Source organism: Xenopus tropicalis, chromosome 7 (genome assembly GCF_000004195.4).
Source record: "Xenopus tropicalis strain Nigerian chromosome 7, UCB_Xtro_10.0, whole genome shotgun sequence".
NCBI lineage: Eukaryota > Metazoa > Chordata > Amphibia > Anura > Pipidae > Xenopus > Xenopus tropicalis.
In genome coordinates this window covers 121178841-121188236 of record NC_030683.2, presented here as the reverse complement: position 1 = coordinate 121188236, position 9396 = coordinate 121178841, and the positions used below count along the sequence as shown (strand labels likewise).

Below are 9396 nucleotides of genomic sequence, written 5' to 3'. Positions count from 1 at the left end.
TTGGGTGCTGAAAAACTAGGCTTATACTCGAGTATATACAGTAAGCGAGACTTCTGGGGGCAAGACTTTAGCTAAATCCTTATTGTGTGACTTTTCTTTCCACTTTGTAACGATTCCAAACACTGAGCTGTGTAACAAATATAAGTTACAAAGGTTGGAAACATAGGGAGAAGCTGTGACCAAAGTTTTAGTCACTTTGCTATTACAAAACAACCCATCTGGGAATAAACTTTCCCATTGTAAAGGCTTTTCTGTATATAATACAGTGACTGTATATGCACTTACACTCTCCCCCATTGCTAAGGTACAGAACATTATTCACTTTAGTACACAACAGAATTCTCTCAAGTGTTTATGAAGCAGTTGCATGGGGGTTTGTGTGCATTACACATGGGGAGAGGCCAAACTGTGCCAGTAGGTGTATAGGCAGAACAACATGATATGTACAGGGGAACCTCTGCACAAACACTATGTTCCTTCCCAAAGTGACTGACACTCAGTTCAGAGTTTGTGCTCTCACTATAATAAATAGGCTGTGTATGGAACCCCCAGTCTGCTCAGCAAACAGTTGCTTTGGTCAAGGTTTTGGTTGTGCTGTAGTTGTCAGTGTAATGAAAGTGCAGAGAAAGTTGTTTATAGAAGGATAGAATTCAGAATGTCTTTTGGTCAGAAAAAGCCACAATTAACTTCTAAGCTAATATTTTGGGTGAGGGACATTTGGTAATATTTGGAAGTCTGTTGTAAACAAGTTAAATCTAAATACTGAGATAAACCTTGTATAGGGAAGGATGTATATGATATCCTGTAATAAAATGTGTATAATAGGGCAGCACTAGTTTATATGTACCTGTACCCATGATACACCTGTGATTCTATGCCAATGGGATCATTTGGCCAGTATCATTTATTAAAAAAAGATTAATTTTTAGATTCCACCTAGTTCTCTATGGAGGTTGAATAAAAAGTGATATACACAAGAGCATTGACCAATGAGAATGCTAATTAGGTTCCCAGCACAAAATCAGCCATTTTGATATTATCTTACATATAGAGATAATTATGTCATTTTTCCCTTCATTATATGTGTAGATATTGATATATATAACTCCGACAATATGGCACAGGAATCAGACATGGGGATAAAGGGACAGACTTGTTCAGTGCTGGGAAATTGTGCTTATTGCTCCCAACTCCAATTGCAGGAACAGAGAACAGGGAGCCGGATTTACTCACATCAGCTGGGATTCTCATTGGAGGATTCTTTTGCATATTTATGCAGCCACTGGCTTTGAAGAGCTGTAAAATATTTCATTAAACAATGCAAAAACTCTAAAACCCACATTACATTACATGGCAACACAGGAACCAGTGCAGTCTGCATATTATGATTCTTATTATTAATCAGCTTCTATGGCAGATATTACCTGACGTGCTGTTTTGATAATTTACTACATTCCCTAAGCTCCGCCTCCCAACAGCAGCCCAGAGCAAACTGAGCATGTGCAGGAGCCAGATCTTATAAAAGATACTCTAACAAAGTAACAACATGGCAGCCCCCTCTGGACAACTTTGAAAGAATAAATAATTAATTTAATTAGGCTCCTCAATCCCTGGGCTTGTGCAGTAAGTTCATAATGTTTATATTTATGTTTAGTATACAAAATACAGCATTTCTAATGATTTTCAATTTTAGACTTTAGTTCTCCTTTAAACTTCTGTTTTAAACTTTGCCCAAGAATGGGTGTCATTTACAAGGCGCTGCACCATTTCCAATCCAGTGCTAAGTGCTGAGCGCAGACAGTGCCCAGATGCTGATGGTTTTTTAAAGAGCACTAAGGGGTGTGATTATTTCCCCTTAATGTACTGGAATTTATGTCTAGGGTCATAGTAAGTGATCCCTAATATTTTTTAGGGTATTGGTGTTAAAAGTCTCTCCATCTGACATCAGTATAATGACATATTGTACAGATCAGTCCCATCTCACTGTACCCCCCACCTGCAATATACACTGGGTTTCTCTTACTCACCTGTCACAGTCACACTGAGCCTGTATGAACTATAGGAATATTTATGGTTTCCGTCTTCAATTTGGAATTCATATTCTCCTTGATCGGCTGGTTGGGCATTGCTGATAGAGAATGAGCAGTCTCCTCCCTGTACTTTCCCAGTCAGGGTGAATCGGCCTTTTGTTCCCTCAGAAACCATAGAGGCCTCTGTAGAGGCTGCAACAATGTCAGGAGTCTCTTTTCTCCAAATCCCTGTGACACGTGTAGATAAAGTGCTACCGGCAGGAACAGTAAATGTACAGGGAATTTCCACACAGAGACCAGATGCCACCGACACTGACCGCTGGGCACATAGAGTATAACCTGGTGTCTGACTGTCAGCTCCTGTGGAAACAACATGCAGATTAGTGACTGAATTTGTGTGTGTTTGTGGCAATTAAAAGAAACAACAGAAAGAAATGAAAAAAATTAAACACAGAAAAAATCTAAGTTTAGACACAGATTCATTATATCAAATGGTCTTTATTGTTATGGGTTTTGAATGATTTTACTTCTTCAGCTTGCAGTGTAAAATTATATCCGGTCATGACCCCATCAACAAAAATATGTATTTTGACTATACACTGCCTAGTTGCTAGGGAAGATAACCTTAGTAACCAGAGATTTAAGTTCCAAACTGGAGAGCAAAAAGTTGATTAAACCACTAATAAAAATCAAGTAGAGGAATTGCAAATTTTCTTAGATCAAGCTCCACAGATGTACTAAGGGGCTGATCTTTAAACATTCATATTTTGTGGTACTAAATATCATGAATGAATGCAATAAAGTCTTTTGTATCTAAAAGCTGGCAAGGTCATGTAGAAGTCAATGGGAACATTCCTTGGCGAACTGTAAAATATTTGTTTTTCATTTTTTGCATTTTTTAAAGTTTGAAAACTCACTAAAATGAGTAAGTAAAATACAAATGTATAACATATATACAAATTTTTGCATGATTTCATTTATTTGTGTTTTTATATTTGGATTTTTTTTAATAAATAAATAACAATTTGAGCAACTTTTTTACATTGTTGCACCAAAACCTCTACTTTTTTAATGTTTTTTGTTGCATAGTGGAAAAAAAACCCTTAAAATACCCCTTATTGGGGCAGAACAGTCCTATTGGGTTTATTTAATGGTTAAATGATTCCCTTTTCTCTGTAATAATAAAACAGTACCTGTACTTGATCCCAACTAAGATATAATTACCCCTTATTGGGGGCAGAACAGCCCTATTGGGTTTATTTAATGGTTAAATGATTCCCTTTTCTCTGTAATAATAAAACAGTACCTGTACTTGATCCCAACTAAGATATAATTACCCCTTATTGGGGCAGAACAGCCCTATTGGGTTTATTTAATGGTTAAATGATTCCCTTTTCTCTGTAATAATAAAACAGTACCTGTACTTGATCCCAACTAAGATATAATTACCCCTTATTGGGGGCAGAACAGCCCTATTGGGTTTATTTAATGGTTAAATGATTCCCTTTTCTCTGTAATAATAAAACAGTACCTGTACTTGATCCCAACTAAGATATAATTACCCCTTATTGGGGGCAAAACAATCCTATTGGGTTAAATTAATGTTTTATTGATTTTTTAGTAGACTTAAGGTATGTAGATCCAAATTAAAGACCCTTTATCCGGAATACCCTTCATCCCGAGCATTCTGGATAATGGGTCCTATACCTGTACATGTTCTATTCATTCCTACAGGATTGTATTTATCAGTGGGTGAAAGTAAGGGGCACATTTACTAAAACTCTATAATATCAAATTTTTTTAAAACTCAACTAAACTCATTTCCTCAAACATCTAACATTTACAAAAAAAATCCACTAGTAAGGGGCTCATTCTTTAAACCACAATTGCTGTAACCACGATTATTTTTGATGTTCGAAAATGTCTTGAAAATTATTTTATCGGTCATACGAAAATATCATGGTTGCGTTCCAAAAGTCACAAAATTTTCGCTTTGGAACGTTCGTAGACAGTGTGAAAACCTTCAATGCATGATTTTGGAAGCCTTCAAAAATCATAGTCACGATACCAAAGCTTGAATGAATTCTGAAATGGTCGTAGTCTTTACAAAAAAATATGACTTTTTCGTGGAAGTTAACGAAAAATTATTGTGGACATTGCGAAAAGTTCTCAAAGTTTCTCAAAAAAAAAAAAAAAAATCTTGGTTTAATGAATGGGCCCCTAACAATCAGTTAAAAAATGGTTAGAGAAAATTTAAATTTTTGAGTTGTTGCCCGAAACCTTGACTACATGAACTCAACAAGTTTTAGCTGGTAAATAGTCGGATTCAGGTTTTGAGCCATTTAGACCCATAGTAAATAAAAAAAAAATTGCAACTTTTTTTTGGTGACTTTTAGTGCTAGAAATTCACTTTCAAAAGAGAAAACCTTGATGATTAGTAAATGGGATCCTTAGGGCCAATTTATCAAAATGTGAGAATACAGCTCACCGCAGAAAATTCCACCCTCTTTCTAATACTCCTATGGTATTTGTATAAGCGTATTTATTCTATTTTTTGATAAATACGCTTCTAGAAATCCTATTCAGCTAAGCCTGCTATTAATATTACAAAACTGGCAAACACACAAATATTGTTAAAATAGAGGTTCCCTTTAAAGTTGCACGCAGCTGTACAAGCAGTTTCCATGGGCAGATGTTTGCTATCATGCAGTTGCAGCCAATATAAACAATTTTGGGGTTCTACACAACTAAATATTCTTATATTATTTGGCTAATACTCATATATAAAAATAGGTTTATATTATTATACTCACCCTTCCCAGGCAAGGGCAAGAGAAAGAACAGAACCACAAATCCATGTTGGCAAATCTGAGGCTGTATGTGCCGCATCCTGATGTTTATTGGTGTTCCCAAGGCAGTGAGCGGCCAATCAGATTGTATCTGTTAGATCACACTGGGTTGAGCTGAATCCACTGAATCATTAAATCCTTGTTTGTCTGTGTATGAATTAATCAAATTTATCAGTGCATATATTATTTTATATGTGCAATTTGATTATTTAAGAGGGAAGAGTTAATGGCACATCCATGATAGCTGTATTTCCATCAGAGACACAAGACATGAAATAGAAGGGAGACTTTATGTCTAAGTACGATCTATTAGGAAGCTCAGCATAGGACTGAAAATACAATTCAATGCAGCTTCTCTTAGAGGCAGGACAGTATTTCCTTTTTCTGTTACATGTGGCAGCAGCAGGACACGTTAGGCGACAAGGAAGTTTTGGTGGGTGAGAAAAATATATATTTTTCTAAAAAGTATATTCGTAGTATTAATAGCTACATAAATAGCTATGTCTCATTGTGATAAATCTGTCTTATAACAATATAAGATCAGGAAATCACAGCAGCTCCCATACATACCTACTGCGTCTTTTCAGGAGTAAGTGCTACATACATTACATGTACTGTAAGTTACATTTTTTTTAGTTAGTTAGTGAGTAACAATCATAAAAATATAAAATTAAGTACATAAAATGTTTTTTCATTAAAGCCAAATAGTTCTCTTATATAAAGAATCACAAAAAATGATCCAGATACCTTATTTTAAGGGTTCTACTACACAGAAGTTAATGAGCACTCAGCCCATATCCACAGCCCATCCCCTCAACTTTACTTTGATCTCTAAAGTTGGCCAGACATGGTTTTAATGTAACACAATAGTAGCTTCTTCCTATATTTGCCTGAGAAACACTGGGAATATTCAGCCTTACAGTATTGGCACACAAAAAAGCAAGAAAGTGTCCCATAAATGTTACTCATTCCTTACAGCTTATTTCTAGGTAAACGCACCAGATTTCAGCACTTTTTACAACCCAGTCTGTACAATAGGGAGGAACAAATGAACATTGTACTGAGTGTAAAACCCATTTGGCTAAACCAGAGAGAGACAATTTGCACGTTACCCTGTTCCATGGAAGGATTCTTCTCTTTCTCTCATTGTTTCTCCTCTCTCTCCTGACATGATGCTCTTCTCTCCTCTTGCATTACATTCTATTTATGTATCTCATTTATGTCTCCTCTGATTTTCTCAGACTCTTGCTCCCCGCTATGTGTATAAAAGCAGAAGCAGGGCACCACTGTGTTCATCTGTATCACACATTCTGCTCAGAAACCAAGTAAATGATGGACAGAGAAGAAGCCACAGATGTTACTTTATTTAGTATAGGGAAGTGCCAGATCTGTTTCTGCTAAATGGTCAAGAAAGAATTTACATGCAAAGTTGCTTAGTGCTCAGTATGCAGAAAACATTTGGACCCAAAACACAATCCAATGATAATTTATGTAATATTAAATACAAGCTAACATCATATTCTGTATTGGTGTGTTATTGGAATTGTGCTTTACATTATTACATGCTATAATGCTTGTTACTCTTGATGACTAAACTCTAAATAAAATAATAAAAGAAGATAGTATCTAGTAGAAAAATGTCTAAAGTAACTTAACTTTGTACTCATGAAAATGTTTCTCCAATCATCCAAGTGACTTTTTCTACAGGTATGGCATCTGTTATCCAGAATGCTTGGTACCTGGGGTCTTCCAGATAAGGCATCTTTCCATAATTTGGATCTCCATGCCTTAAGTCTACTAAACATTATTTAAACCCAATAGGATTGTTTTGCATCCAATAAGGATTAATTATATCTTAGTTGGGATCAAGTACAGGTACTGTTTTATTATTACAGAGAAAAGGGAATCATTTAACCATTAAATAAACCCAATAGGGCTGTTCTGCCCCCAATAAGGGGTAATTATATCTTAGTTGGGATCAAGTACAGGTACTGTTTTATTATTACAGAGAAAAGGGAATCATTTAACCATTAAATAAACCCAATAGGGCTGTTCTGCCCCAATAAGGGGTAATTATATCTTAGTTGGGATCAAGTACAGGTACTGTTTTATTATTACAGAGAAAAGGGAATAATTTAACCATTAAATAAACCCAATAGGGCTGTTCTGCCCCCAATAAGGGGTAATTATATCTTAGTTGGGATCAAGTACAGGTACTGTTTTATTATTACAGAGAAAAGGGAATCATTTAACCATTAAATAAACCCAATAGGGCTTTTCTGCCCCAATAAGGGGTAATTATATCTTAGTTGGGATCAAGTACAGGTACTGTTTTATTAATACAGAGAAAAAGGTAATAATTTCTAAAAAAAATAATTATTTTTTAAAAGCAGTCTATGGGAGATGGCCTTCACATAATTTGGAACTTTCTGGATAATGGGTCCTATACCTGTACTACATACTGTATATACAAGTGCTGTCCAACTGGTGGCCCACAAGCTGCATTCAACCCACAGGTCTACCTTGTGTGGCCCCTACACTGAAGCCTGGCTGCTCTCACTGCTTACCTTGTTTAAGCTTTAAAAGGTACCAGTACTTAGATTAACTGGTCACTGCATTGTCTGCACCTGAGATTCAGACTGTAAGCCCCTGCACTGTTCAGACCTCAGATTCACACTATAAACCCATGGACCACATAGGCCAGAAAAATTGTGGCCTTGGTACCATAGAAGTTGGACTGCACTGATGGATATCATGACCTGGATGAATGAATCTTCATTTTAGTAGTAGGGAAAGCAAGAAGCTCTGTCCTGTGCGGTTAGTGGCGCCCTGTTGGTATATGGTGTGAGTGCAGCTCAGTGCTTTGGGGCTGTGGGGTATCGGCCTAGAGAAGGTTCTAGTCTCTTGTATGTGCGGTGTTGGTATGGTTTTATTTGAATAACAGCCCTTAGCAATGGTTTCTATATCTCTTCCTTGAGGTGTTTGTCGCCCTGAATGAGAAATAAAATGAGAATATTTCAGCACAGGGTTGGATATCTATGCAGCATATCTAGCAACACTTATTATAATAGTGATCTGCAGCCCAAATAGGATTACTTTATAAATGAGCAGGAAGACTCTGGATTTCCTATGGCTGAGCAATGAGACTCACATGGCAGAAAACAAGTGGCAAACTTACATTTTAGTGTTTTTTGTAGCTTTAAAAAGCTCATTGTCTTTAAAACCTTGAATGCCAAGTAGTTTATTAAAATAACTGCTTAGAAAAAGAATGAACAAAAATAGCCATGAAAAGAATCCTCATAAACCAGAAAAATCATTTTCTTGAGAATTTTTGTGGGATTACATATAAAAAAAAAACATGAAAACCTGAGGAAGCAAAGAAAGATTATTACAATTTTGATGACTGCTCCCACTGACTTCTTATTTTGGATGTCAAAGTTTGTATTATTTTTTTCATGGATTTTTGATTCAATAAATCACAAATTTTTCGTAGTTTGGAGAAAAAAAATCCACTTTTTTTATGGTAAAAAAAGCACAAATCGTGAAAAATGACTTTTAGTAAATCTGCCCCACAGTGTATTCATTGTTTTGAACTGTTCAGACGACAGATGGGGTATTTTATTTGTATATATTCACACTTCTTTATAGAAAGGAAATTTACTTTACTGATTAACTTTGCTGGTTGGCTGATGCAGAATTTTCTATTTTTATAAGTGCTATTAAGTATAATGTTAAACATCACTAACAAACCTACCAACATTATGAACAAAGGATAGCGGCCGCGGCCAATATATTTCTCAGAAAGAAATATTTTTGACACTTCAAGGTGGGAAAATAGCAAGTTATTATTTACAAATGTGTCAGATTTACTTCCCCAGAACTGATGAAAGAAATTCAAATGCCAAACAGAGGCAAAAACACAGGTTATAAGTGATTTCTCACATAAGTTAAACCTCATTGTTTCATATCATAGACTAAAGTAGTGGAGAATATTTGACAGACTGTATCTCTCTTATGGGCAGGGTTGCCAGATTTATTTTTCCAAACGAGCCAAAGTCAGTTCTAAAACCAGCCCAAAAAGCCACTTTGAAAGTAGCCCAAAAATAGCCCAATAAATAAAAAAATAAAAAATTCTAAAAAAAATAAAAGAATATGTGGGAAAATATGCCTTTTTAAAGCGTATCATCACTACCCATACCCTGTGCCCCTTCTCCAGTTACTGGGATGGCTGATAATTCCCTCTGTGCCCAGTCCAGCTGGGAAGTCACTCCAGAAATAGATTCAGATTGTTGCATTAACCCCAGACACAATATACATATGGGTGCCTTAAACTACAGCTCTCAGCAGCCCAAGATATACTGAGAGTTATAGATTAAGGATCAACTACAGAACTGCCATAGTAGAAAGTAACAGTACAATTACATATCCTATAGAGCAGGGAGCTGGTTGTTGCACAGACAGGTTTAGCCTGAAAGAGCAAAAAAGAATACAAAATGGAGCCTTTGTCTATACCAATT

At 36.0% G+C, this 9396-nt stretch overlaps 1 long non-coding RNA gene across 1 annotated transcript; it reads right to left on the bottom strand.

Moving 5' to 3' along the window:
• Nucleotides 1-2185: 2185 nt before the first annotated feature.
• LOC116412461 lies at nt 2186-6321 on the bottom strand. The gene is made up of 3 exons (XR_004223711.1): nt 5992-6321; nt 4844-5026; nt 2186-2390 (listed from the first exon to the last, which is right to left on the bottom strand). It is a non-coding gene; the product is annotated as an uncharacterized LOC116412461 (long non-coding RNA).
• Between the last annotated feature and the right edge of the window lie 3075 nt (nt 6322-9396).